A 5,126-nucleotide genomic window follows, 5' to 3' on the forward strand; every position below is an offset into this window, starting at 1 on the left:
TCAATTTGGGTCAGATCCGGATGCCGTACCCCTTTTATAGGAGACCGCTAGGAATGACACCGGTGCATGGCCCTTGGATCAAGTCAGTGGAGCGTCAGATTTACTTCCTCAAATTACCACCCATCTCTTGGGGTTTTCAAACTAAACATCCTTTACCATCGATGCTTTCAAGTGTGCTCCCCATAATTACGCTAGGATTAGAGCTAATTTTCTCTGATCACACATCTTTCAATAAATACTCTAGATAGCAACAATTAATCCTGACTAGCAGGCAGAGGTGCGGCGACACGCCTCGCCCAAGAGAGCCCATGTGAGCGCTTTGTGTTATAAAATGGAACAGTGAATAAGAGGAAGAAATCGGTCGAGCAGTATTTTTTGTTTATCGAGCTATTTCACGTAGGTCTTTGTGCATATTTTTTTAATCAGCAAAGATGTATGCATCAGACATGGCTGCCAATAGATAGATATGATTCTATATAAATACATATATGATCATTTGGTTGACCCTTTAACTCACATGATATACATAGAACATTTTTGCAATAGACAACTGAAACCTGTTGATAAGAATTCAGAAACTGAATCCTTCTGTGCATCATGAAGGGCTTCTCAGAGCAAAAAAGATCACATGAATAATTAAAGGAAAAGGAGAGACAACTTAGTAGAGAGGAAAGGAAAGGGAGAGGATGCATACCAACATGGATCGAGGATGACATGGACCGTGAGAGCAAGCAACAATCTATATGTGTGTGGTACCCATTTGGTGACATGACCAATCCTTCTGCTTCATCGGTATTGAGCTACCGTAGCAGCATATCAAAGCAAGAAGTATCAAAGTTCTAACCAGATCCATGTACTGTAAGTTGCATTGACACCTCAAAACAATCGCCTTACACCTATATTTCTTATATCTAGGCTTCTCACATTAGATATTTAACTTCAAAAAACAGTTTTGAATATGCCTGTTCCACAATATTTCATTTTGTATAATTTGGTGCACGTATATACAACAACAACGAAAGAAGACGTCAATTAGAGGTTGAATTTAAAAGAGGGCAGAAGGATCAAATATAGGGGGCGCAGCGCAAGCTATTTTGAGATATAATTGTTCAGCTGTAGAATGAAAGACCCCAGGCGCATAAATACTTGAAAGTGCGGACGAAAAATAATAATTCTAAAATAGAATAAGAAATATCCAAGGAAAGGAGAATAGAACACACTAATTACCAATTTTGAAATATGTTTCCATAAACCTGATATTGTATAGCTGCTATAGCATGTTAAAAAAACTGAGAAGCACCGGCCGGTGAGTGCGCGCACTAACTCAGTCCATTTGTTATGAAGAGTTAGCTAGGCTTTTTTCTATGGATTTCATCAATGTCCGTTGGATCTGCGACCCACGGTTCAGGCTCAAGTGACAAACCAGGAATGCTTAGAGGACCATGATCAGAATATTTGAAAAAGATTACCATAGAAACAGGGGAGCCATCATGCTGGAAACATAAGTTTTTGAAACTTTGCATTTTTATTCTTATCATAACTTATGAACTTCCATATGGTAAAAACAACTTTAGAACTGTCATGTGGATGCTCACCCTGTACTGTGCTATATGAATTCTTCAATTTTTTATCCGGAGATTTCCTTCAACTCTCAAAGTTGGAAAGATCACGGCTTTTGCTAAACTGGGAGCATTCATATGCCATGTCAGGCTTGAATTTTGATCTCTAACTAAAAGAGGGTTCGCTCAACTGAAAACATGTACTGCATGCACAACTACTGTCAGGAAAATGATTGTGGTAAAGAAGCATGATCAGCTAGGGCATCATCACTGGAAATTGGATTGATTATCCAAATTTTATCAGCACATCATGGTGCAGAGAAAAATAAACAAACTACATTGCGAAAGACTGAAAATACCTACTCAGGATTCATGTAATGAGTTTTTCCTTCGGTACGCGGTTGATGTATTTATTAAGTTGAGACCCGCAAGCTGCATATGGCAACCAATAAGAAGAGAACAGAGAAACTCTTGTAGGCACACTCCTTACCATGTTCCCTTTCTTGCTCCAGCACAATTTTTTTTTCTTGAAATCCTGGTTGGAAAGTTAATTTGATAGTATTGTTTTAACACAAGATTTGATACAATTTGTTACTGGCAACACACATAAACATTCTGCTTGATGATGCATAGTTTAGTGACATGTGTATGTAAATCAAACTGACAACTCAAGATAGAGAGTGCTAATTTTGCTTGTTCTAAGCATATATATACAGGTATTTTATATCTGCTATAAGTTTAACAAAGCTGAACCAGCAGAGGAAAAACAGGGAATACATGCAGATCAGAACATGTAGATGAATAGATCACCAGAGCGCTGCTCGATTGATTCGATTTCTCACCTCTGTATTCGGAGCTGCGGATTTCCTTGAATTCTTTTTCTCCACAAGGATTCCTCAATCACACGGATTGGTCAGTTCAATCTGCAAAGCAATTAAGTGAGGCCAGCATAACCAAAATGGAGTACATAAGAGGTTTTGTAGTATCAGAATATCACTCCATTTATCTTTGTTCACTCTAGAAGTTCTATAGTATAAGAATATCACTGCATTTATCTTTCTTCTCTCTAGAAGTTCTGTAGTATAAGAAGCTTTATGTTAGCCACTAAATGGAGTATGTAACATGGCGTATATGCATATATATATATAAGCTACTTGAGGTGTTATTGTATCCAAACACAAGAATCTTAAGAGATGGACATGTAAAGAAAATGCTAACTTCGAATTTAATCAACTGATATTCAGATTTGTAATGAAAACATCACTGCCTTCGAAATTTTTCTTTCCCCTTGACCTTGGAATGAACAAAAATGGAGGCACACAAATTAATTCTTGCAAAGGGGAAATGCCCCATAACCTGAAGATTGGGAAATCAGAAGAAACAATTCGTCTACAGCTTGTGATCTATAATTTGACCACTGTGATTTCAGCCAAGGAGAGTGATGCTTCCAGTTTCCATCGAGTGTGACAAATCTGGAAAAACTAAACATGTAAATATGTGTTTCGTCTGTATATTCATACATATCAGTAGGGATATCATACTATTTTTGCACCAACCAGAAAAAAAATCAGATTTAAGCAGACAACTAAATATGGAACATGTCGTTAGTTGTGGATGATAGAGTTGAACTTGATTAAATTAAACTTTATTTCAAAAAGATGGTGAGGTGCAAAATCACAATGATATCAAGTTTGTTTCAAAAAAAAACAATGATATCAAGTGATGCATATTTATTGTCCAACTGATGCCTTCAATTTCAATCCCCTGAAAATAATCACATCTAACCCACCCCACTCTACTGGCTTGATAATAGGTAGGCATAGAAAAGATCCCAAAAGAGCAATTTCCAGCTACAGAGAGAAACGACAAGAGTAAATACCTTGAAAGATTGTTTGGACCTTTCTCCCTCTTATTCTTGAAAGGCAACATGATTTTAGAACTCTGAAGTAAAAAAGGAACATTGGTAGCCGCTGGACCAAAGTAACTCACGCCAAGTTCTCAAGCGTGGCTCCTTCACTCTACCTGTAACAAACAAAAACAAAACAAAGATGAGATATCCCAAAAGAGAGAAGACAACAGGAAGCAAAACATGGTCCAGCCCGACGGCAGGTACCTCTTGATATGGTGGCTCTACCTCCCTCCCTTCTCCATCCCTGAATCATGGCCGGTGTATTGCAAGGAGGGAGAGAAAGGAGAAACGGAAGAGACGGCCATCGAGGCGTTCCTGATCTGTAGAGGTAGAATGTGAAGAAGGATAAGGTCCAGGGAGCCGTTTCCTCCTGAGGCACACAGGTGAATGGCGACCGGCAGCAGCGAACCCTAGATCAGAGGCCAACGATCGGTAAAATCGGCGAGGAGCTCGAGCAAGAGAATGGGGCATGGGGTGGGGGAAGAAGAGATGAGAGAGGAGCCGGGAGTGGTGCATCGGCAACGACCGTTGCTGGATCACGGTGGGAGCGGGCGGCCAGGGATGGACATGGACCGGTGGTGGGGTGAATGGTCTGCTCTCCTCTCTCGCAGAGCGAAAGTATTTTACAAACTCGTCGATGATGGCATTGTACTAGCAATGATGAACGCGGGACGTGGTATTGTTGGTGGATCACTGGAGAACTTCAAGGAGGCACAATCGTTGGCACCATAGCCGTGTCGAGGAGGATTGGAGGGATCAAATCTGGGCGGTATAGTGGTGAGCTGGATTGCAACCACGGGATGCAATGGACTGAACCTGAGTTGCGTTGTTGGCGAGAACTCATGTGACGTGGACGGCAAGTATCACGATGAGGTGGGTTGGAATTTAAAGAGAGATGAACATGACTGATGATTAGTTTAAGGAGAAACAGACAAGAGGTATTGGCGAGGCTAGACGAACATGGTTGCATTAAAAACAGGAGTTTAGAATGATGTGAGGGATTTCGTTCGGATATCTCGGCCATGAGAAGCCGAGCCAACGGTGAGCGAAAGGTTTGACGAATAGTTAATGTCAAACTATAGATAGAAATGGTTTTCCTACTCTTACAGGCTGGAATTAAAAATCGAAAGTCAAAGCTAAACAAGTAGCTCGCGACTCGGCTCGAATTGAGCCGAACTCGATGACTAACGAGTTGAGCCAAATAATATGGCATCGTTTATTTTGTTTTAGAACAACTTACATTAGCTAATGGAAATTATATGAAATGTCGATGTCGGCCGGCGGCTGGCCGTACCATACATGCCTCACAATGCACTCTTTGCAAGATAGTGGATATCAATATTTGATCTTCTTTCTTCGTACGAACCACGTTACCAAAGATCTCCAACTGCAGAGGCAAAGACAGTAGGACTAGGGGAGCAAGCACACGTAGAACGCAAGAACACGAAATCGATCAATGTGCGGAAGAACCTCACCAAGAACAGAGCTCTCCAAAATCAAGGGCGTGAGGGTTCCCCCGCTCCCCTCCCGCCGCCGCCGCCGGCCGTCGGCCCCGCCCCCCGCCTCCGCCCCCCTTCCGCCCGGCCCCTCCTCCGGCTAGGCCGCCTCGCGCCGCCTCCCCGGGAGGTGGCCGGGGCGGAGCTCGCGCCCCGCGCCCG

At 42.0% G+C, this 5,126-nt stretch overlaps 1 long non-coding RNA gene across 2 annotated transcripts; it reads right to left on the bottom strand.

The window, feature by feature from the left end:
• Nucleotides 1-6: 6 nt before the first annotated feature.
• Nucleotides 7-4,305, bottom strand: LOC119268509. Of its 2 annotated transcripts, XR_005133204.1 has the most exons (5): nucleotides 3,673-4,305; nucleotides 3,439-3,581; nucleotides 2,916-3,031; nucleotides 2,402-2,482; nucleotides 7-2,094 (listed from the first exon to the last, which is right to left on the bottom strand). It is a non-coding gene; the product is annotated as an uncharacterized LOC119268509 (long non-coding RNA). The 2 variants fall into 2 exon arrangements; XR_005133203.1 differs by lacking the exon at nucleotides 7-2,094 and having other exon boundaries at nucleotides 2,236-2,482.
• Nucleotides 4,306-5,126: the final 821 nt, after the last annotated feature.

Source organism: Triticum dicoccoides, chromosome 3A (assembly GCF_002162155.2).
Source record: "Triticum dicoccoides isolate Atlit2015 ecotype Zavitan chromosome 3A, WEW_v2.0, whole genome shotgun sequence".
NCBI lineage: Eukaryota > Viridiplantae > Streptophyta > Magnoliopsida > Poales > Poaceae > Triticum > Triticum dicoccoides.